The 25,507-nt window shown below is 46.2% G+C and overlaps 1 protein-coding gene and 1 non-coding gene across 3 annotated transcripts in view; both read right to left on the minus strand.

The window, feature by feature from the left end:
• GRM5 (glutamate metabotropic receptor 5) overlaps positions 1–25,507 on the minus strand; it is a 244,346-nt gene that overhangs the window by 68,532 nt on the left and 150,307 nt on the right. The gene's annotated exons all lie outside the window — the stretch shown is intronic.
• Positions 8,533–8,609, minus strand: TRNAP-UGG (transfer RNA proline (anticodon UGG)). Its single transcript has one exon. It is a non-coding gene; the product is annotated as a tRNA-Pro (tRNA).

A 25,507-nucleotide genomic window follows, 5' to 3' on the forward strand; every position in this document is an offset into this window, starting at 1 on the left:
CTATTGCTATTGGCTAGAGATAGCCTTTGTTTCCTAGTGCATTTTGTCCCAGATGTTGTCCTGCGATTCCAATTTGATTAATGCAAGATGCCAGGATTTTATTTACAAAGAGATAAATCTTTAGGGCTCACCTCCCTCCCCAGGGTCTCTAGAAGGTAAATCTCTGAGTGGGCGAGTGGGTACATCTTATCTCAGGTACATGCATGGAAAGAGGCATGTACCAGAGAGAGGCAAAGCACCACGTAGGACACACGGCATGTTTGTTTGACACGCCGGCACGGCCCGTTTTGAACGGCTGAGAACAACAGATTGCAGGGCAATTATTCCAGCATATCTTTTACTTACAGAGTGAACAGGTTCTTGGCTTTTAAAATGATCCTAACTATCACACAGCAAACAAATACAGCAGGCAGAATAGAGTGTCAGTTTTAATGGGGGGGGGAGGGAATGCTGGATTTGTAAAGAAAATAAGTGCTAATGCTCAAATAGCATGGTGTAGTGGTTAAGAGTGGTGGTTTGGAGTGGTGGACTCTGATCTGGACAACCGGGTTTGATTCCCCACTCCACATGAGTGGCGGATTCTAAACTGGTGAACCGGGTTGGTTTCCCCGCTCCTATACGTGAAGCCAGCTGGGTGACCTTGGGCTAGTCACACACTCTCAGCTCCACCTACCTCACAGGGTGTCTGTTGTGGGGAGGGGAAGGGAAGGTGATTGTAAGCCGGTTTGAGTCTCCCTTAAGTGGTAGAGAAAGTCGACATATAAAAACCAACTCTTCTTCTTCTTCTTCTTCTTCTTCTTCTTCTTCTTCTTCTTCTTTCTGATGAAGGAATCTTTGACTGTCGAAAACGTCTACCCTGAAACTCCATTTGGTCATTAAGGTGCTACTGGATTTGAATCTAGCTGCTCATCTGCTCATATATAAGGTTACAGCAATTTCTACCACTTCCTCCCTCAGGACTTGGGAGAGCTCAATTTTTTTTTATTGGGGATGGGAGGGCTTGAGCAGCAATCCATGGCATAGTCAGAGATGCTCGTAGTACATTATTCTTTTCATCCACAAATTTATTATTATAGTGGAGTCTTCCACCGGTGTAAGAGGGCTTGCATCAGCGGAAGATGCCTCTTTTGCTAGCGGAAGACTCCATATGTTGGCGGAAGACTCCACCATTAGCTGAGTGAACTTTTAAGATCCTCCTATCTACAGATTTTCTTTAAAGTCCCTGTCATTACAATATGCAGATAATAAGCAAGGAACTGTGTGATCTATTATCCTACAGTGATCAGAGGACGAATGGCTGAAAATCACATCAGCCTCTCATCTGATTATGCATTTCAGAAAGCAAATCTGGAATTGAATGAAATGCTGAGCCATTCAGCCATCCACAGAGGTTCCGATTCCACTCTCTTTCATTCTAAGATAAGCGATCCATTGTGCAAACAGTAGCAGGATTGTCAGGTCTGCTCCCTGGAGTGGCCCAAGGGGGTGGCGGCGGCATGGGTAGCTATAGATCTTGTTGTGTGGACATGGAGTTTTTTGTGTGTGGGGAAACTTGGCTTATCAGCCCCTGATTCTGAATTGTGCTGGTAAAGAAGATGAGTCCCTGCAATCCAGTAAGAGGGGAAGTAACTGAGCAGTGGTGGTGGACTAGGGTTGCCAGGTCTCTCTACGCCACTGGCGGGAGGTTTTGGGGGCAGAGCCTGGGGAGGGCAGGGTTAGGGGCGGGGTTTGGGGAGGACTTCAACGTCATAGAGTAAAATTACCAAAGCGGCCATTTTCTCCAGGGGAACTGATCTCTATCAGCTGGAGATCAGTTGTAATAGCAGGAGATCTCCAGCTAGTACCTGGAGGTTGGCAACCCTAGTGGTAGTGGTGGAAAGTGCCGTCGAGTCACAGCCAACATATGGCAACCCAACAAGGTTTTTAAGGCAAGGAATGAACAGAGATGATTTGCTGTTGCCTGCGTCTGCATAGCAAACCTGGACTTCCTTGGTGGTCTCCCATCCAAGTTCTAACCATGGCTGCCCCTACTTAGCTTCTGAGTTCTGACAAGATCAGGGTAGCCTGGGCCATCCTTGTCAGGGAACAGTTGGTTTTTATATTTTCTCTACCTTAAACCGGCTTACAATCACCTTCCCTTCCTCTCCCCACAACAGACACCTTGTGAGGTAGGGTGGGGCTGAGAGAGTGTGACTCGCCCAAGATCACCCACCTGGCTTCATGCGGAGGAGTGGGGAATCAAACCCTTTTCTCCAAAGTAGGGTCTGCCGCTCTTACCCACTACCACACTCTGGTTTGGGTCCCTCTTCGGGGAGAAAGGTGGGGTATAAATTAAATTAGCTTAAATTAATATTGCACGAATGTTGCTCTGGGATGTCTTCTTAAGGAAACCAGCACAGACCTTTCCATATTATGGTCTCTTCCATCGGCGGAAGTCTCCCTGAGTCGGAACTTAAACTTCAGAGGAACAGATCCACCCCATGATTGCCACTGTTCAACACTATTTGTAGAACTATATAAAGTCACCATGACAACTAAGCGTTCAGGCAATTAAAAAAAAAAAAATTATATGAATTGCCAGGGTTCTTTATTGTTACAGTAAACGGAGGGGAGGAGGTGAGCTTGAATGCTTTAGTGCCGCATGTCAAAAACCACATGCCATTGGGTCTTTTGTGTTCTCTTCCGTTTCGCCGCCCACTTGGAAATAGCGCAGCGATCGGTATTATGTAAGGCTTTAAATCGAGAACGGCCCCATTCACTGAAGTGTGTTGTGTTCCAGCAATCCTTTCTTTTCCATACACAGAAGGGAGGGTGCCTAGCCACATGATACATTCAAACCCATAGAACTAAACCCTGGCAAACCCTCTCACTGCAGGGAAAGCAAGCTTCGGGAGTGGGGGCGATTCGGAGCAGAGAACTTGTGAGGGGAGGCGGAGCAGAAGAAGAAGAGTTGGTTGTAATACCCTGCTTTTTCTCTACCTTGAGGAGTCTCAAAGTGGCTTCCAATCGCAATCCCTTCCTCTCCCCAGAAAAGACACCTTGTGAGGTGGGTGGGGCTGAGAGAATTCAGAGAGAACTGTGACTGGCCCTTTGGTTTCGGATGGTTCAATGCACACAAAATTATTTAAAGTATTTAAGAAGAGAAGAAGAGTTGATTTTTATATGCCAACTCTAATTTCTCTACCTTTTAAGGAGAATCCAAACCGGCTTACAATCGCCTTCCCTTCCAGCGTGAAGAGCCAACGTGGTGTAGTTTTTAAGAGCGGTGGTTAAGAGTGGTGGATTCTAATCTGGCTAAACAGGTTGGTTTCCCCAGCACTTGAAGCCACCTGAGTGACCTTGGGTTGGTCAAAGTTCACTCCGAACTCTCTCAGCCCCACCTACCTCACAAGGTGTCATAGGGAGGGGAAGTGAAGGTGATTGTAAGATGGTTTGATTCTTCCTTAAGTGGTAGAGAAAGTCAGCATATAAAAAACCTCTTCCTCTTCTTCTTCTCCTCCTCCTCCTCCCCTCCTCCTCCTCCCCAGAACAGACACCCCTTGTGAGGTAGGTGAGGCTGAGAGAGTTCTGAGAGAACTGTGACTGGCCCAAGGTCACCTGCAGGCTTCATGTGGAGGAGAGGGAAACCAACCCAGTTCACTAGATTAGAGTCTGCCACTCTTAACCACTACATCACGCTGGCTCCTCAATTGTTCAAAATTACACTCAGGGTACATGTATAAAGTGTATATAAAAGACATATAAAATATAAATACATTTTGTGTTTAGACTTGGATCCCATCCCCAAGGTATCTCATTATGTACATACAAATATTCCAAAATATTCCAAAATACGGAAAGATCTGAAATACGGAAGACTTCTGATCCCAAGCATTCCGGATAAGGGATATTCAAGGTTGTCATGAAAATCAAATGGGGGTGGGAGTGGAATATTACATACATCGCCCTAAGCTCCTCGAAAAAATGGCGCGACAATAGGCACAATGCTTATATAGCCATGTACAACGGACATTGAAAAAATGTATGCTAAAGAAAAATTCAGTGTGAGCAAACAGAAGATGACACTAAAACAAAGAATTACAGATTCAAGTTGCACAAGAGGGATGCAAAATCAAAATGTGGATTTTTAAGCTGAAATAGCAGATGTTCAAAACCTTCCTTGCAAAAGTCAAAGAAACTACTGTAAGGAAGTGCAGTGAAAAGATCCTGGCCCTTCTTAGCAGCTTCCTTCAACTGGTATGGTTTGTTTGTTCCTTTAACAATCTTGCTCTGGCCAGCAGTTCAACCCTTTCTTCAAAACCTTTGTATTCTGTGCCTCAGAGGTCGTCTATGCATGGGTACTTTCACTCATGTTTGCCCCCTGGTCTGTCTCAGTTGTTCCTTGGAGTTATGCATGAGTTTTCCATCCATTAGAGATGGCCTTGCTGCTAGCCCTCACTAATTCCGGGACTTCCCGTGCCTCTGTTAACCCGATTCTTCCCTCTTCCCTGAGCTCAGCCCGGGTGAAATCCCCGTGCATAAGGCAAAGCACGGGACACCCAAGCTTAGTTTCTCTCACAGCCAATTACAAAGCAGCGTGTAAAGAGACAGGGATTCAAATGCTTCCTGCTTCCTTGGAGCTCTTTCTGAGCAGCAGAAAGGCTTTTAAAAATCAAGGCTTGGATTTCTCCCCCTTTCCGTTCCTTTCAGATAGCTCCGTTTGTTTGTTTTTTCTTCTTAAAATGCTTTTATATGCAGCAGTTGGGTTTGGAAGGGGATTTTCTCTCACAGTAAACTCTTCAAAGTATGCCAATTACAAAGCAGCATTTCAAGGGGCGGGGGACTTGATTTGAGCTCGGAGACTGCTGGTGCATAGATCCCCAACAGGAAAGTGTGAGTCCTGCGAGCAACGGACCTCAGGTAAAACTCCCATGCATAAACGACCAGAGACGGCATTCGGCAGATGAATACAGAAGGTGGTGGATCAGACGGATGAATTCTGTACAACACATCTTGCTTCCTGAAAGGTTTCTATTTCATGTCAGGGAGCCCAGCAAACCTCCCCGGCAATCTCCCTTAGGTGAGAAATGGCAAGTGAATCCCTCCTTCCCTTCTCTGCTGTACACGCCAATCTATAACTGATGTCAGGAAGGTTAATGAGTGGATTCATTAGACCCCTGTCCAGTCTCTCTTGCTTCACTGAAAGCTGTTCGCTGCCTGCATAATTATGATGGAAGGCTGTGTTCTTCCCACAAGCAGTCATTCTGCTGTCAAATCCACGACTGATAGGGCTTTAACAGATATTCAGAGAGATTTCCCCTCTCCAGACTAGGAGTGGTTCCACACTAATCAAACGGAGCGCAATTGCCATCCGCTGTATGCTCAGCTATAATGGTGGTTCTAGAAGTCAAGCCACTGTTGTCCTATTAATCCTCGTTTCGGTCCCATTTTTTCCCCCAGGAGCGAATTTGTTACGTTTTGAGTTGTTTGCTTTTACAAGAGACAGCAACGCAATCTTGGTGGTATGTGAAGAAGTGAGCCGTGACTCACGAAAGCTCGTACCCAGCCAGAAATTTTGTTAGTCTGTGAGGTGCTCCTGGACTCTTGCTCTTTTCTACTGCTACAGACAGACTAACACAGCTCCCCATCGTGATCTATCCTCCTGGACTCTTGCTCTTTTCTACTGCTACAGACTAACACAGCTCCCCATCGTGATCTATCCGGGTTAGGGTTGTGCAAAAAAACACAACAAACGGTAAACTTCAAGTTTGGGTTTATTGGGCCCAATTTTTTTCAGTAAACACGGAATAAGCTGAATACCCATACCGGTAAATATTGGTATTCGGGTTATTACCAAGTTTCCTGAAAAATTCAGGCCTATTGTAGTCTATGGGGATTCTTTTTGAAGTTCCTGTGTGGGCATTTAGGTTGTAACGGCTCAGGCAGATGAGGTGAAGATCAGAAAATGCAAATCGCAGGCTCATGGAGTCTCAGTTTGCCTCGGGGCCATGCAGGGAACAGAAAAAGGGGATCTAACCCTTCAACCTCCACTTGGTTTCAGCATTTGAAACCAGTCCCCCTGCTTTGTGGTTAGAGTTTTAAAAGGGGGGAAGAGTACGTGTCGGAAGGGTGCACAATTTGATATTTATATATGCATACCTCAGGATAATAATAATTGTGGGTTGTCAAATTAAAACCGACTCAAGGTGACCCCAGGACAGCGGGGCTTTCAAGGCAAGAGATGAGCAGAGGTGGTTTGCCATTGCCTTCCTCTGCAAAGCAACCCCAGTCTTCCTTGGTGGTCTCCCATCTGAGTATTAACTGTAGCCAAAAATACATTGAAATCTGCAGGAGGCTACCTTTGCTTCTGATAGGGAGAGAAGAATTTTTTTAAAACTCTATACGTGATTGCAAAATCAGTTCCTTCTGTGATAACTGTATTCTCCCGAAAACTGATGAGGAGGCATGTCAGTTTCCATGAAGCAAATGAAATCTGCATTTATTCTGAAAACTTGATTTCTTTGTGTGTTTGCATCCTTTCTATTTCTGCAAAAAACAATAGTGTGTGTGTTGAAGCTTGCTGTGAATGTTGAGAGAAATACGCTGGTCGCTGCAGAAGAGGCATGTTTTATTTCCACTTCGCAGATCCTTCCAGGTGTATTATAGATCGGATCTTTCATGTGGTGTTGACTTTTTTCTTTTTTGGATGATACATGGATTGGATGATATACGGCTTTGCACCATGATATTGCTGCTGATGGTCTAAGTTGCCTGTACATGCCTAAGAATAATTTCTCTTCATTTCTCTGATGCACACTTCTGGACCACTCATTGCTGAAGAGAATGGAACATTTCTTACCCATTCATCCTGTACATTGCAAATATCGGCTGTTGCATACTGGTTTAATGAATGCCTTTAATTGTAATGATCTAGGACCGGAATATCTGCAGCAATCAGGATGATGATGAAGAAGAATCAAATCCGCTTACAATCACCTTGCCCTCCCCTCCCCACAACAGACACCCTGTGAGGTAGGTGAGGCCGAGAGAGCTGTGACTAGCCCAAGGTCACCCAGCTGGCTTCATGTGTAGGAGTGGGGAAACAAATCCAATTCACCAGATTAGCCTCCGCCGCTCATACAGAGGAGTGGGGAATCAAACCCGGTTCTCCAGATCAGAGTCCACCACTCCAAACCGTTCTTAACCACTACACCACGCTGGCTCTCATTTGGAAACTCATGCACTCATCTGGAAAAAGACTCAACAATAGTGGGACAATTAATGTAGCCTAATGCCAAAGCTTCGCCTACCACTGTTCTAATCACTAAAGCTACCTCCTCTGTAGGATCATGGTTTAAAGGGGTATAATAATCTTGATTACCCAATTGCATTAGGGCTTCTTTTGTATAGTTCATGATGACCAGAGCTCCTCCCTTGTCAGCCGGTTTCAAAATCAGAGTCCACCACTCCAAACCACCACTCTCAACCACTACACCACACGGGCTGTGTGGTGCAAATGCCCTAAACAAATCAATGCATTGATTTATTGAGGCCCTTCTCTAAACACCCCGATTGTCAGAAATGGCGGGTGGCATTTGGAAAGATGCTTCTGCTGTGGCGGCTCCTCACTGATGAAACAGCCTTCAATTGGCTGCCCACTGGCACCTGATCTTCTCACTTTCAATAGTCATGCTAAATCAGTCTTGTAAGCCAGGTATTGGATATGCCCCTTTTCATGTTCCCTGGTGGACACTGAACTTACATCATTTTAACTCTTTTTTAACTCTTTTTTTTTTTAACAAACTGGTTTATAGGGATTGGACACAACTGAAGTAGCCTTATACCTTGGTCCATTAAAGTCAACATTGGTCATTTATGCATGGGAGTTTTACCTGAGGTTCATCGCTCGGTGGACCCACTCTTTCCTGTTGGGAATCTACGCACCAGCAGTCTCCAAGCTCAAATTAACTCCCCCGCCCTTTAAATGTGGCTTTGTAATTGGCTTACTTGTTTTTGCTTACTGAGAGAGAAAAGCCCCCCCAAACCCAATTGCTGCATAAAAGAAGCATTTTTAAGAAGAAAAAAACAAAAAACGGAGCAATCTGAAAAGATTGAGGGGAGAAACCCAAGCCTCGTTTTTAAAAAGCCTTTCTTCTGCTCAGAAAGAGCTCCCAGGAAGCAGGAAACATTTGAATCCCCGCCTCTTTACCCGCTGCTTTGTAATTGGTTGCATGCTTTCTGTGATAGGAACCAAGCTTGGGTGTCCCACGCTTTGCATTATGCATGGGGCTTTCACCCGGGCTGAGCTCAGGGGAGAGGGAAAAACCGGGTTTACAGAAGAATGGGAAGTCCCGGGATTTGTGAGGGCTGTTAGCGTGGTCATCTCTAGAGGGGAAACTCATGCATAACACCAAGGAACAACTGAGACAGACCGGGGCGAACGTGAGTGAAAGTACCCATGCATAAACGACCATTGTCTACTCAGACTGGCAGCAGCTCTCCAGGGTCAGAGGCAGAGGTCTTTCACACCACCTACTGCCTGGTCCTTTCAACTGGAGATGCCAGGGATTGAACCTGGGACCTTCTGCATCCAAAGCTGATGCTCTACCACTGAGCCATGGTGGTGAACCTCTGAATACCTGTGCCAGGAGGCACCATCAGGAGAAGCTATCGGCCTCTGTACCCTGTTTGCTGGCCCTCCCAGTCAACTAGCTGGCTACTGCCTGAATGGATCACTAGACGGACCACTGGTCTGATCCAGTACAGCTTTTCTTACATTCTTCTTATGGTTTGACACTTTGCCATGGAAGCTTGGTGGTTGAGGAGAGGCATATAAGTTTATAAATGAATAGATAAAAGAACCTCCACTTTGCTAGGGCAAAACATTTGAAAACTGTCATTGTACACCACACCGGCTCTCATGTCTCATGACGTCCCTACCTTAACACTGAACCACTTACCTTGTCAAGCAAAAGAAGCAAAATTGCTTAGGCAATATTTGCTCTTAAGAAATCCTTGTAGGCAATCCATTTTTCCCTTTAGGTGCTTGCAAAATTGAATTTTCACAGTCATATTGTCCGACTGAATTTGAGTCAGATGCACAAAGCCAATGTTACGCTGACATCGAGTTTTTGGAATCTATTATGTTTACTTTTTATGGCCATATCTTACAAATGGCAATATGAAATTGGTACATTGAAAGCCTAGAATACGGTGACCCACATGCACAAAGAAATAAGAATGTTGACTTCCGGAATGATTTCAAATTTTTCATCCCTATTGTTCAAACACAACACACACACCCATTTCAGTTTTGCTTTTCCCCTGTGCGAACTGAACTCGTGAGTTTGTATACTCACATCATTTTCTGTTTCCTTGTGTGTGTGTGTGTGTGTTTTGTAAACATATATACATTTTTCAGTCTTCTGGGGCATGTCACTGATGTATTAATATATTTATCTATTTGAACACATGAAGAAGCCTGAATCAGACCCTTGGTCCATCAAAGTCAGTATCGTCTACTCAGACCGGCAGTGGCTCTCCAGGGTCTCAGGCAGAGGTCTTTCCCATCACCTGCTACCCTAGTCCTTTTAACTGGAGATGCCGGGGATGGAACCTGGGACCTTCTGCATGCCAAGCAGATGCTCTACCACTGAGCCACAGCCTCCTGTGGCAGCCGTCTTCATAATGTCCTCTTTGGGTTAGTTTCGGGGGTGTCAGTGCCATCTCTTTACATTTGTAAACACATAGGAATGTATTGCCAAGAGTCACAGAGCTTATCTGTAAGAACGATGTTTGGCTATCTAATGGAAAATCATTCCGCAGATGGCAGCTGCTGTAAATCTTCAAGCCAACAGAAAACCAATTAAATGTTTGCTATCTTTTTTTTCCCTTCTGGCGGACATAATGCAAAGAAACTATCCCATCAATCAAGCAGATGTAAAGTTAATCAGCATTAGAAAAACAGCGCCCCAAATATAGTTCTGGACATGTCACCGGGGAAGGGGGGGAGGAATGCAACAAATTGTATACTTCTAGTATGAATGAGTACTATGGATACTTGGTATGAATGAGCCTTGGAGCAATTTTTAACAAGAGAATTCAGAGAGGCTCTATCCAGCGTGGTATAGTGGTTAAGAGCGGTAGACTGGAGAACCGGGTTTGATACCCCACTCCTCCATATGAGTGGCAGAGGCTAATCTGGTGAACCAGATTGGTTTCCCCACTCCTACACATGAAGCCAGCTGGATGATCTTGGGCTAGTCACACCCTCTAAGCCCCACCTACCTCCCAGGGTGTCTGTTGTGGGGAGGGGACAGGAAGGTAACTTTAAGCAGGTTTGATTCTGCCTTAAGTGGTAGAGAAAGTTGGCATATAAAAACCAACTCTTCTTCTTCTATGTGGAGCGCCACGGGGAGAGAATTTGTCATAGACTGGAGCTTCTGATGTCTCTTTGTATTTCCAGATTTCACCATTCTATGGTCAGGGATGCAACACACATTGCTAGGGCTGCCAACCTCCAGGTAGTAGCTGGAGATCTGCTATTACACCTGATCTCCAGCTGATAAGAGGTCAGTTCATCTGGAGAAAATGGCCGCTTTGCGTGGTGCAAATCATCTTGATGTCAACAAAGGAACACAGTAAGACTAGACAGACAAATTGGTTGTTTTTATCAGTCTGCTTTGGATTCAGTGATGCCAAGCAGTAACATCAATGGTTAGGGCACAGTTCTGCTTTCGCAAGAGCTTCTGCCCACCTAGCAGTTTCCTTCCTATATGAGGGGTCTGGAGACCAAGTCCTATGAGGAAAGGTTGAAAGAGCTGGGTATGTTCAGCCTGAAGAGGAGAAGACTGAGAGGGGATATGATAACCATCTTCAAGTAATTGAAGGGCTGTTATATACGGTAAGAGGATGGTGCCGAGTTGTTTTCTGTTGCCCCAGAAGGTTGGACCAGAACCAACAGGTTTAAATTAAATCAAAAGAGTTTCCATCTAGACATTAGGAAGAATTTTCTAACAGAGCGGTTCCTCAGTGGAACAGGCTTCCTTTGGAGGTGGTAAGAGCTCCTTCCCTGGAGGTTTTTAAGCAGGGGCTAGATGGCCACCTGTCAGCAATGCTGATTCTATGACCTTGGGCAGTTCATGGGAGGGAGGGCATCTTGGCCATCTTCTGGGCATGGAGTAGGGGTCACTGGGTGTGTGTGGGAAAGGTAGTTGTGAAATTCCTGCATTGTGCAGGGGGTTCGACTAGATGACCCTGGTGGTACCTTCCAACTCTGTGATTCTATGTTTCTACCTCATAGTATCTAGAAACGGCAAGCACCATGTTTTGCATAGGCAGAAAAATGGGTTGGGCTACGCTATGCTCAACTTAGTGCAAGCAGCCAGCATGAGTTACGGGGACTGTAGCACAAGCAGAAATCTTCTGGCGAAGCCAAGCCATAATCCTTGACTGACTGATTAATTTTCTCACTGATTATTTATACAGTTGGCTGGCCAAGTGGAGAGTGCCAAGGAGTGTGCTGAGCAGAAAACTCGGACTCCTACCAGGCTAGGTGAAACTGCGCATGGGCTAAATACATGTACTAAATACTGCCAAATGTCCTGTACTATGGAAAGTCTCAGATTCAATTTGAGGAATTTCCAGGTTAGAAGAACTCAGATTAACAGCCTTGAGCATCCTGCTGTATCACACCGGAAATCGGAAGTCCCCAAGATAACTGTGAGGGAGGGGCTGTGGTTCAGTGGTAGAACATCTGCTTGATATGCAGAAGGTCCCAGGTTCAATCCCCAGCATCTCCAGTTAAAGGAACCAGGCAAGTAGGTGATGTGAAAGACCTCTACCTGATACCCAGGAGATAGGTTTGCCAACCTCCAACCTGGGGATCTCCTGCTATTACAGCTGATCTGAAGCCGATAGAGATCAGTTCACCTGGAGAAATGGCCACTTTGGCAATTGGACTCTATGGCATTGAAGACCCTTTCCTCTCCAAACCCCACCCTCTTTAGGGTCTGCCCCAAAAATCTCGCTGGTGGCGAAGGGGGACCTGGCAACCCAACCTGGAGAGCCGCTGCCAGTCTGAGTATACAATACCTACTTTGATGAACCGAGGGGCTGATTAAGTATAAGGCAGCTTCGTGTGTACATGTGAACCCACAATGGGGAAGAGAAGTAGAGGAAACATTTTTTTTTAAACAGATGCCTACAAACATAAATGGTCATCCTCCGCCCCTCCCTCAATTTTTGATAGAGAAGAAAATTGGCAAAATATTATAGAATTATTGCCATCTCTATGTGCTCCCTCCCACCTTCTTTCTCTCCTCCGCTTCCTCCTCCATTTCTTTCTTTGATTTGAGAAGCTTTCCTGATACTGCATTGCGGAGGATTGAATTTAAATGACGATGAGAATGGTTTTTTTTTTTTAAGAGGGTCGTTTCCTTTTTATGGAAATCCATTTATCATTGAACAATCAACATCCTGATTGGGAAGCCGTACTTGGCTGTTTAATAAACATTATCTGGCTTGAGTAGTTGTATAAATAAAATGACAAAATATATGGGACCTACAATGGGGAAGGCCTTTTCCTTCCTGCTCCAAGTGTGAGAGACATCTCATTGTCTGTGGTCAGAGAAAGGATATTATCAGCGGTTCCCAAACTGTGCTCCACAGAGCATTTGGTGCTCCGTGAAACATCTCCTAGTGTTCTGTGAAGAGATCAGAAAGAAAAATACTACTGTCATTCAGTTTAGTATATAGGTGCTAGGTGAAAATTAGTGCTCTGTGGTGAATTTCTCTCCTGAAAAGTGCTCCATGACTCAACAAGTTTGGAAACGACTGAACAAGATGAACGTATGAAGTCATACCATTCGTCTATCAAGCTATGAATTGTCTAATTTGACTGGCAGCCTCTCTCCACGGTCTCAAATCACCTACTATCTGATCCTCTTAAGTGTGGTGGTTGGAGATCTCCTGCTATTACAACTGATCTCCAGCCGACAGAGATCAGTTCACCTGGAGAAAATGGCCACTTTGAAAGGTGGACTCTATGGCATTAGACCCTGTTGAAGTCCTTCCCCTACCCAAACCCCACCCTCCCCAGACTCTACCCCCAAAACCTCCAGGTATTTCCCAACCCAAGTTGGCAACCCTAGATTGAAGCCAAGAGATCTTCTACATGCCAAGCATGTGCTCTACCACTGAGTCTCCATTTCTCACCTGAGAACCTTGGTCTAAATGCAGTAAAGACTTTCTTCTGAGCACACCTGGACCATGGTGAAGCATTTACCTATTCCTTCTGGATGTTTCTCCTTGGATGTATGTTTTAGTGGCTCTCAGGTACCAGAATCTGGGGAGAAATGGGGGGCAAGCGATGGCAGCCACATCATGACGTCACTTTTGGGGGAAACCTGGAAGTGACATTGGGTAGCTCTAGGAATTGCTGGAAACTCTGTGGTAAAACTCTGTGGTGAAACATCCCCCGGCAGCCGGTCTGAGCAGTGGCAGGCAAGCAAAGCAGAATTTGCTTCATTTACGTAAACCTACCCTACATTCTTTATTGAATTTTTAAAAGAACATAAGAAAGAGAATCATTGGCTGCATCCACCCATCTCAAGAAACATAGTGGGCAGAGCTTCCTTGTCATGCCAAAGCTCTCCCACTTTCCTCCTCTTGACTGTTTGGGAAGGCTTCCAGCTCACTCTTATTTGCCACCATGTCCAAACGTTGGCATCTGGGCAAACCGGCGTTTGTTTCATCCCCACGTCCCTGCTTTCTGAAGGCAGATTTGTTGGTGGTTTAGAATCCCAAGTTAGGAGAAAGAAACTGACTCTGATTTGCCCAGGTGCCTGCAGGCAGACTTAACTGCAAATGGAAGGCTACCTAGACCACAAAGTTTTCCATCTAGGCGTGCCAACCTCCAGGTGGTGGCTGGAGATCTCCCGCTATTACAACAGATCTCCAGGTGACAGAGATCAATTCCCCTGGAGAAAATGGCTGCTTTGGCAATTGGACTCTATGGCATTGGAGTCCCTCCCCTCTCCAAACCCCGCCCTCCGCAGGCTCCACCCCCCCCCCCAATCTCCAGGTATTTCCCAACCCGGAGCTGGCAACCCTATTTCCATCACACTCTATGGCTGCAATCCTGAAAGGGGGGGGGGAGAAGCTCCTTAGTAGCCGGTGTGACCCACCGCCAGAGTAAGTGCCTGTTTATCCCGGGATAACAGGCAGTTACGCCTTCCTGGGGGCAAATATGCTGGCACTGGGGAGCTGTGGAGTTGCACTGGCCCCTGCCGCCAATGCAGCCATGCTAGCAGGGAATTCCCAGAAAGTAACGCCCCAGGTGGGGTTCAGGGCTGCCTTTAGGCAGCTTCCTAAGCACTTTCACCCCGGGAACGCCCCCTCTCACAACGGTGTGGCCACACTACCTTTTTGGGTGGCATAGCCCCATTGCTTTCAACGGGAGAACTTCCTATTTTCCAGAGCCAGTGTGGTGTAGTGGTTAAGAGTGGTGGTTTGGAGTGGTGGACTCTGATCTGGAGAAGCGGTTTTGATTCCCCACTCCTCCACATGAGCGGCGGAGGCTAATCTGGTGAACTGGATTTGTTTCCCTGCTCCTTCACACGAAGTCAGCTGGGTGACCTTGGGCAAGATACAGTTCTATTAAGAGCTCTCTCAGCCCCACCTACCTCACAGGTTGTATGCTGCAGGAAGGGGAAGGGAAGGTGATTGTAAGCCAGTTCGAGTCTTCCTTAAGTGGTAGAGACAGTTGGCATATAAAAACCAACTCTTCTTCTCTTCTTCTTTAAATAGTTTGATTGTTTTTTTCAAAGGCCAGGAAGCCTCTGAAGAGGTGGCACAGCAGCACCGCTCCCGGTCTCTGTGAATCCACCCCCCTTAGGAATGGGCTGTAAGCTTGTCAGAAGGAAGGAGAAAAAGGAGAGCATGGCGAAGTAGCTATGCTCACATCCATCATGGTCAGGAGTGTTTTTGTGCTGTCTGAATGAGGCCAAAGAAATTTCTCAATGCAAAAAAAAAATGTTCTCATTTAGTTTGTGGTAAGAAAAAAGGACAGAAACCAAGGAGGGGAAACACTCTACTAATGATGCTCTAGAAAGGTATTGATGACAATTTGAAGATGGATGGGCTATGTTACAGTTCAGTATTCCAAAGTAACTTTATTCTGTAAAACTATTTTTCCTAGCACTCCTCACCCAGAATTGGTTAGAGAAATAAATTACACTCTATCAGCGGACAGAAATGATGCCAGAAAGAATGGAAAACCAATAGTGCAAAAAACCCTGGATTTGCTTCCCTCTGGTAAAGTGAGTAATGGCTTCATGGGGTTTCTCTTCTGATACATTAGCTCTTTTCTGTATCAGTGCTTGATAAGGCGCATTGTTGTGTTAACAATTCAGAATACAACCAGGGAGTGAGCTACTGGCTTAATCCGAGTGTTGATGTTAATAAATCCTCCATATTACTTTCATAGCAGCCCATGTGAAAAACCTGAATGGTTAGGATTCATCACAATCTATTCGGGGGAATGATTATCTCTCTACCGTCTGGGGTTCTATCAACAGCAGTAAAAGAACTGGAAAGCATTCTCCTAAAAAGTTATGGGTGCCTCAAGGCCACCTTTCCACCATTTTCATCTCAAAATGGCAGATGGAGAGTGATAGAATAGCATCTTGTTGGGTTTTTTTTTTGGGGGGGGGGCTGTTATTACCACTTCCTTTGTTAGTGAACCATTCCTGCCTTGGGCAAGAGGAACCCACAATAGCTTGAGGAGATTCTGCAGAAGACTGTCAATCTCTTCATAGAATAATAGAATCAGAGTTGGAAGGGACCACAGGGTCATCTAGTCCAACCTCCTGCACAATGCAGGAATATCACAACTACCACCCCCACACCCCAGTGGCCCCTACTCCATGCCCAGAAGATGCTCAAGATGCCCTCCCTCTCTACCCCTACTACCGACCCCCACACCCCCAGTGACCCCTACTCCATGCCCAGAAGATGGCCAAGATGCCCTCCCTCTCATGATCTGCCCACGGTCATAGAATCAGCATTGCTCCCTCTCCCATAATATTAGAACACGGGGTCATCTGCTAAAGCTGGAGGTCGAGAGATTCAAAACAGATAAAAGGAAGTATTTTTTCACACAACGCATAGTTAAATTGTGGAACTCCCTGCCCCAGGATGTGGTGATGGCTGCCAGCCTGGAGGGCTTTTAAGAGGGGAGTGGACATATTCATGGAGGAGAGGGGTATTCATGGCTATTAGTTAGAATGGATACTAGTCATGCTGCATACCTATTCTCTCTAGTATCAGAGGAGCATGCCTATTATTTTGGGTGTGGTGGAACACAGGCAGGATGGTGCTGCTGCAGTTGTCTTGTTTGTGGCTTCCTAGAGGCACCTGGTTGGCCTCTGTGTGAACAGACTGCTGGACTTGATGGGCCTTGGTCTGATACAGCAGGGCCTTTCTTCTGTTCTTATGGACCTCTAGCCTCTGATTAAAAACCTCCAGGGAAGGAGAGCTTACCACCTCCCGAGGAAGCCTGTTCCACTGAGGAACCACTCTAACTGTTAGAAAATTCTTCCTAATGTCTAGACAGACACTCTTCTGATTTAATTTCACACATCAGAGAGCACAGAAGTTGGGTCCAGGGTCCCCACCCTGCGTCAAATGTAACACTTGAGCTCCAGGTTCCCCTCAGCTCTCATGTGTGTGATACTCAGTATGGATTGGGACCATGGTGACTGAGGGGAAGGAGTTTCAGCTTGGAAGGCTTTAAGAGGGGCGTTGACATGTTCATGGAGGAGAGGAGTATTCATGGCTACTAGTCAAACTGGCTACTAGTCATGATGCATACCCATTCTACAGTATCAGAGGAGCATGCCTATTATATTAGGTGCTGTGGAACACAGGCAGGATGGTGCTGCTGCAGCTGTCTTGTTTGTGGGCTTCCTAGAGGCACCTGGTTGGCCACTGTGTGAACAGACTGCTGGACTTGATGGACCTTTGTCTGATCCAGCATGGCCTTTCTTATGTTCCTATGTTCATCCTTCTTCCCAGAGCCATCTTCCCAGTGTGAAACAGGCCCAGGAGATCCTTTTTGGTTTGTTGAGGAAACCCACATGGATCCTAGTAACCACATGGGTTTCCCCAAATAGCACTCCCCTGGGACTGCTTCTGAGAGGACTGTGCACACACAGTGCTCTATGCAAAAATTGTAATTTAAAAAAAATGAAAGAATAAATCACTACTAGTTCAAAATCCATGGGCATTTTGTATGATGAGAATTTCAGGAGCACTATTGCTTTTTCCTGTCCTGATTTGCCCTACCTGGCAACAACAGGTACTCTTTCATTTCCCCATGCAGTTCACTGCAACAATTTACCCTACCTGGCAACAACAGGTACTCTTTCATTTCCCCATGCAGTTCACTGCAACAATTTACTCTGCTCTGGTTAGACCTCACCTAGAGTATTGTGTTCAGTTTTGGGCACCACAATTTAAGAAAGATGTAGACAAGCTGGAACGTGTCCAGAGGAGGGCAACAAAGATGGTGAGGGGTCTGGAGACCAAGTCCTATGAGGAAAGGTTGAAGGAACTGGGTATGTTTAGCCTGGAGAGGAGAAGACTGAGAGGAGATATGATAACAACCTTCAAGTACTTGAAGGGCTGTCATATAGAGGAGGGTGCCAAGTTGTTTTCTGTTGCCCCAGAAGGCTGGACCAGAACCAACGGGTTAAAATTAAATCAGAAGAGTTTCCATCTAGACATTAGGAAGAATTTTCTAACAGAGTGGTTCCTCAGTGAGACAGGCTTCCACGGGAGGTGGTAAGCTCTCCTTCCCTGGAGGTTTTTAAGCAGAGGCTAGATGGCCATCTGTCAGCAATGCTGATTCTATGACCTTAGGGAGATCATGGGAGGGAAGGCACACTGGCCATCTTCTTGGCACTGGGTGTGTGTGAGGGAGGTAGTTGTGAATTTCCTGCATTGTGCAGGGGATTGGACTAGATGACCCTGGTGGTCCCTTCCAACTTTATGATTCTATGATTTCCAGAATTAAATCAACCTGCAGTGGAAACAAAACTTCTTGTCTAGCTTTACGCAGCAAGTCACCATTTCAGCAAACATTTGGGTTATTGTATATAAACTGGTTGCCTGGTTTGCTCCCTTAAGTGATTTTACTATGTTCATGTTAATTCAAACACAGTGATTATTCCAATGGAGTCTTCTTTTTTAATTAGTTGGCTGGTAGAAATCTAAACTCCTTAAATATGGACCAATGGGTGCTGCTAACTGAAGAAAGTCAACATAGTTGCTCCACTAACAAAAATTAAACATCAGAATCGACCCAACCAATATGGACAAGTTTGACATTAAGTAAATTGAATACAGCTGGGCCAGATAAACTAATGGGGTTAAATATGAGGGTTTATGTGCTTTGGGAGATGTGAAATGTTATAGTGTAGCCAAATCTTGTCAGAGCTGGGGCCATTGCAAGCATTCATGGGAAACTGAGTTTCCCCACATTCTTGGGTGAGGAAACAGGCAGTCATTACAGACTATGAAAAGTACTTTTAAAATTCTCCTGGGGAGCATTTTTTGAGGTAGAGTAACCAAATTCACAGCGTAGGTGCAAGGGCCTCTCCTTGCATGAACCCCAAAGTTTGGTAAAGTTTGGGATAGGGGGTCCAATTTTATGGGGTCCCAAAATGGTCAACCCCCTCCTCCTTAGAGAAGCATTGTAAACTGCTTCTCTATGGAGAAGGGGGGCAACCCCTTCGGGACCCCATAAAATCAGACCCGCTGACCCAATCTTCACCATCCTTTGGGATTCATGCAAGGAGAGTCTCTTGAAGCTACCCTGAAAATATGGGAACTCTACCCCCAAAAATGTCCCCATAGGAGCTTCAGAAAAAATCCCCATAGACTATAATGGACCCAGTTGTTTTCGGTAAACCCAGAAATAAAACTGAAATACTGGTATGGGTATTTGGCTTATTTGGGGTTTACCAAAAAAAATCGGGCCCGGTAAACCCAAAATTAACCTTTTTTTTTTTTTTTTTTTTTGCACAACCCTAATAGATAGTAGTAACAAGATTTAGGCACATTGCCACTCAGAGATTTAATTATTAGAGAAAAGGAGGCCTGGAGAATGACAACAGTAAAAAAGAAATGGTGCAAAGCACCCCCAAAGTAAGAACACAGAGTGATTTACCAGGGACAGGTCATAGGAAATAGGAACAGTTTAATTAATAAATTGATTTGATGTATTTTTAGACTGCCTTTCCACTCAAACATCTTAAAGGTGGCTTGCAACAAATCAAAATACACCCAGCTGCTTTATGAAATCACTTGACAATGATAAAAAACAATCTAAGAAAACACAGGGGAATGAACCTAAACACCACTCTAATATAAATCTGGGTTGAAGGCCTTCTAGAAGAAGAAGAGTTGGTTTTTATATGCCAACTTTCTCTACCTTTTTGAAAAAGGAGAATCAAACCGGCTTACAATCACCTTCCCTTCCCCTCCCCAAAACAGACACCTTGTGTAGTAGGTGGGGCTGAGAGAGCTCGAAGAAAGCTGAGACTAGCCCATGGTTACCCAGCTGGCTTCATGTGTAGGAGTGGGGAAACAAATCCAGTTCTCCAGATTAGCCTCCACCGCTCATGTGGAGGAGTGGGGAATCAAACCCGGTTCTCCAGATCAGAGTCCACCGCTCCAAACCACTTCTCTTAACCACTACACTATGCTGGCTCTCTGGCTTTTCTTTCTAGAAAATAAAACCTGAATAGATCATGCGATCCTCAGCTTTAGGGGGTAGCAGTTGAAGTGGCCATCCCTTTCTCACAACATAGCCCAATTTCCTCTAAGCAGTGAGTCCTCCCTTTAATACTGAGGTAACTTTCTCTGTTTCTGAGCAGAATTTCTCCAGTTGGTCTTGAATATTGGTTGATGGCTATATAAATGAACACATGAAGTTGCCTTGGTCCACCAAAGTCAGTATTGTCTACTCAGACCAGTAGCAGCTCTCCAGGGTCTCAGGTAGAGATCTTTCACATCACCTACTACCTGATCCTTTTAACTGGAGATGTCAGGGATTGAACCTGGGACCTTCTGCATACCAAGCAGATGCTCTACCACTGAGCCACAGCCCCTCCCCAATAATATCCTGTCCAGTTTGACCTGGCTATGTGCTTCAAATCTCATATGCAGTGGCTGGACTTCAAAGAGCCTTGGTATAGACTTTAAGAATTCTCTTTGTGTGTGTAAAGTGCCGTAAAGTCGCAGCCAACTTATCGCTAACTTATGGCGGTCCCACAGAGTTTTCAAGTCAAATGATTAAGCAGAGGTGGTTTGCCATTGCCTGCCTCTGGGTAGCAACCCTGGACTTCCTTGGTGGCCTTCCATCCAAGTACTAAGCAGGGCTGACTCCGTTTAGCTTCCAAGATCTGATAAGATCAGGCTAGCCATTGTCAGGGTTTGGTTGATCACCATTTTGAACACATGAACACATGAAGCTGCCTTACACTGAGTAAGGCCCTTGGTCTGTCAAAGTCAGCACTGTCTACTCAGACCAGCAGCGGCTGTCCAGGGTCTCAGTCAGAGAAAGGTCTTTCACATCACCTACTCGCCTGGCCCCTTTAACTGAAGATGCCTGGGAATGAACCTGGGACCTTCTGCATGCCAAGCAGATGCTCTACCACTGAGCCACAGCCCCTCCCCTTGTTTCAGACCTGTTGCAAAACTGATCCATCTCTTACAATTTGGGGGAGACTAAAATCCCAAACAATGGGGCACAACAGTCTGCCCTTGAGACAGGACAAAGGAATACAATCTACATATAGGAAGAGGACTTTCACCAAATAGTGGGCTTACGTTGATTGGATATTTCGAGCATGGGAACTGCAAATGAAGAAAGCTGATTACATCTTCGAAAAGCAATAAATAGAACGGATGATTACACCTCTTAGCTGTTTTCCGTTGCTTCCATTAAATGGAGGGGGTCACGGTTTCTATATTTTTATGCTCTCCCAATTGCAATCATGCGAATCGTGGGGCGCGCAAGGAGGAACAAGCCCAGCATTATGGTTCTGCTCAATTGTCTGCACTTATTTTTCTTTGCAGTTCCTACCGAGACTAAAGTGGCGTCGCCAGGGGATATTGTTGCTAGGCTGTTGCTGACACCAAAACAAAATCAAGTTTTGATCAATGGAACGGAGTCGTCTTCCCTCCCCGCCTTGAAAAGTGCAGAAAAGAGGAGCGGCCAAGACGTGCGACCGTCCATTCTTTTCCCACTGCTGTTGTACGGTGTGGTTCAATTAGCACCTGTGCTCTGAGGGTGCGGAGTTTGGCAAGGAAAGAAAGGCAAGGTTATCTTGCACCCGAAAGGTAAAATGAAGTCGACTGCAATGCCTGCAGTAACATAAAACAAATTAGCGTGAGCTCCCTATATGGACTTTGGAAGCGGGGCCTGGGAGTGGGGAGGGAGGAGCAAGAGGACCTGGCAGCTCTATAAAAGACTTAAAGACGCCGAGGCCAGGGAGAAGAGGGACTGCAAAAGAGTTGTCATGACGGGCAACCAATGTTTAGAAATGTTTAGAGAGGCATGAAGGATGTGATGTCACTTCTGAGCGGAGGGGCGGTAGCTGTGCTGGATGACACTCTAGGATCCCTCTGTAGTCCTTACTGTAGAAATTGGGGGGAAATCCTAGAACATCAGTGGCGATGTCATTCCATCTTCATGATTTCTCCCACTCCTCAAATTATTGAGGGCGGGGGACTGACAATGAGGATGGGAAAATGCCCTCTGCCAGTAGGCAAAAGGTAAGCTTATCATAGAGTCCTAGAGTTAGAGGAAGTTCCACAGGTCAACTAGTCCTATCGTGCGTGTGTGTGTGCAAAGTGCCGTCAAGTTGCAGCCAACTATGGCAACCCCAGAAAAGGGCTTACAAGGCAAGTGAGAAGCAGAGGTGGTTTGCCATTGCTTTCCTCTGCAAAGTCATACTGTGGTCTCCCTTCCAAATACCGACTTCACTTAGCTTCTGAGATCTGACGAGATCGAGCTATACCATGCCACCTTCCCCACAGTCCTATCATAAAGCCCTAGAATTAGAGGAAGTTTCATAGGTCACCTACAGTATGGCTCAGTGGTAGAGCATCTGCTTGGCATGCAGAAGGTCTCAGGTTCAATCCCCAGCATCTCCAGTTAAAGGGACTAGGCAGGTAGGTGATGTGAAAGACCCCTGCCTGGGATTCTGAAGAGTCACTACCGGTCTGAGTAGACAATACTGACTTTGATGGGCAAAGGGTCGGATTCAGTATAAGGCAGCTTCATGTGTTCCTGTGTTCATTGGGAGGGGCCGTGGCTCAGTGGTAGAGCATCTGTTTGGCATGCAGAGGGTCCCAGGTTCAATCCCTGGCATCTCCAGTTAAAGGGACTAGGCAAGTAGGTGATGTGGAAGACCTCAGCCTGAGACCCTGGAGAGCTGCTGCCGGTCCGAGTAGACAATACTGACCTTGATGGACCAAGGGTCTGATTCAGTATAAGGCAGCTTCATGTTTGCATGTGCTCATTGGGAGGGGCTGTGGCTCAGTGGTAGAGCATCTGCTTGGCATGCAGAAGGTCCCAGGTTCAAACCCCGGCACCTCAGGGACTAGGCAGGTAGGTGATGTGAAAGACCCCTGCCTGAGACCCTGGAGAGCCACTGCTGGTCTGAGTAGACTTTGATGGACCAAGGGTCTGATTCAGTATAAGGCAGCTTCATGTGTTCATGTGTTCACCTATTGCAGTCCCCTGTTCATTGCTGGAAATCCAAAGCTGCAGCATTCCCAACAGATATGCGATAAGACCACCCCGCCCTCCACACCAGCCCTTGTGGCAATCTGCCCTCTGTGATCTACTGCTGCAGCTCAGCAGCTCCTGCACTAGCCCTCGAAGTCCTCATTCCGGCTCAACTCGATGCGTTTTCTTTTCAGCAAATACTGCAAATGATCTTTATTGCTTGCAATGTGATAATAAGAGCCTTTGAAATGTCAGCTGGCTCATAGTGGCAGCAACGTTCTGCAACTAAATCCATTCCCCTCCCCCCTCCCCAGTTCTGCCTCCACATCCCATCTTTGTATAGATTATGAACCTCCCTCCCTTTCTCCCCTCTTTTATAAATAACAGGCAGGGTCCTGGTGATCCCGGCTGTGTTCCTAAAACTCTTGAGCATGGCATCTGTGAGCGGCGATGCCTCTCTTGTTGGCCCTCCTGTGTGCCATATGGCATCACCTGTTTGACTCACTTCCTGCAGCCACCTGGTTTTCTTGCAGATTCTGAACTCACGCTAATTTTCCACCGATAGGAGAACGTCACAAACGCAGATGAGAGGAACTCGGCAAGGGAAGGGGTGGGGGTGGAAATGATTACACATCGTCGGCCCCCCTCCAGCGATGGAGCCACTGGTTGAATTGAGGACACTCGAGGCAGGTGTTGGTGAGGATATCTGGCGATGCTCGTGGGTCAGACCTGCAAAGCGTCAGCGACTCGACGGGGAAAGGAAAACGCTGCCTGAAAATACGGCACCCCAGGAGTATATGTCGCAAATGTTGGAACACCAAATAAAGCGTTCTCTGGATTAGGATGCCTTGAAAGGTTTATAACCCACCTTTTTGCCATGTTTAAGGCAGCAGCTGATTCCGACAGCAAACATGGCACAATGAATCATAGGATCATATGGTTGGAAGGGACTACCAGGGTCATCTAGTCCAAGCCCCTGCACAATGTAGGAATTTCACAACTACCTCCCCCACACAACCCCAGCGACCCCTACTCCATGCCCACAAGAAGGCCAAGATTCCCTCCCTTTCATCATCTGCCTAAGGTCATAGAATCAGCGTTGCTAACAGATGGCCATTTAGCCTCTGCTTAAAAACCTCCAGGGAAGGAGAGCTTACCACCACCTGGGGAAGTCTGTTCCATTGAGGAACCACTCTGTTAGAAAATATTGAGTTAATATTTAAAAAAATGCATACCTACAAAAATTACACAGGAGCATACGCAACATAAAATGAGAACATGCCATACAGATGCTCAAAAGCTAATTTCGAAAGAAGTGGAGTCGCATTCTAGAAATGAGCGCATGATAATAAAGCTGCCTTATGCCGTATCAGACCACTGGTCCATCAAGGCCAGTACTGTCCATCAAGGCCAGTACTGTCTACTCTGACCGGCAGGAACTTTCCAGAGTCGCAGGTGGAGGTCTTTCACATCACCTACCAACTGTTTAGCAGGAGATGCTGGGAATTGAACCTGGGACCCTTCTGCCTGCCAAGCAGATTATGTACCACTGAGCCACAGGCCCAACTAAGCAGGCAGCTGAGGCATGGGTCCCTTTCCCAAGGCTGTTTTGGCTTCCCAGTCTGCCCCTGACCAGTTGGGGATGCAATGGGAAATTAGGACAAGAGAGGGTTGCCAACTCCATGTTGTGACATTCCTGGTGGTTTGGGGGTGGAGCCTGAGGAGGGTGAGGTTTGGGGAGACAAGAGACCTCAGCAGGGTATAATGCCACAAAGCTGGAGACCTCAGCAGAGTATAATGCCATCTGCAGTTGCTGTTTGCTCCAGGGGAACTGATCTCTCTCATCGGTCATCTGAAGATCAGTTGTAATTCCTGGAGATTGCCAGGCCCCACGGGGAAGTTGGCAACCTTGGGACAGGACAACAAGGTGGTGGCAAGGATAGGATGATGAACACATCACTTTCAACTGACACACATGACTGAGCGTCATCTCTCTGGCAAATTTCCAAGCGACAGCACCATGGCACAGAAACGTAGAGTCGCCAACTCGGGGTCGGGAAATTCCTGGAGGTTAGGGGTGGACCCTGGGAAGAGTGGGGTTTGGGTTAGGGTTAAGGCTGCCAATGTTCAACCCAAGAATCTAAAGTAATATCCAACCCAAGAATCCATGGGGGGGGGAGCAAACTCGACACAAAGCAACTCTGGCGAAGAACACAACTTTGCAAACAAAAATAATTTGAAAGGGCACAATCTAAGCGACATCAACCTGACAAACTGACACCAAGCCCAGAAAGACACAGGCACTCTGAAAAAGAAAGAGGAAAAAGAGGGGGGGCAGTCCTGTGAGCCTTTGAATGCTGGCTACTGATACTCCTGGTTAAACCCAAATATTCTGCAAAATTTGGGACTCATTTACGGGTATCCCAGGAAATCCAAAATACCACCTGGAGACCCAAATATATCCAAAAATACAGTTAAGGTATTTTTCAGGTATACATATCCGAACACACATAGAGCATCTGCTTGGCATGCAGAAGGCCCCAGGTTCAATCCCCCGGCATCTCCAGTTAAAGGAACCAGGCAAGTAGGTGATGTGAAAGACCTCTGCCTGAGACCCTGGAGAGCAGCTGCCGGTCTGAGTAGACAATTACTGACTTTGATGGACCAATGGTCTGATTCAGTATAAGGCACTTTCATGTGTTCATATGTACCCCACTCTGCTGTGGA

This window comes from Euleptes europaea, chromosome 12, assembly GCF_029931775.1.
Source record: "Euleptes europaea isolate rEulEur1 chromosome 12, rEulEur1.hap1, whole genome shotgun sequence".
Taxonomy (NCBI): Eukaryota; Metazoa; Chordata; class Lepidosauria; order Squamata; family Sphaerodactylidae; genus Euleptes; species Euleptes europaea.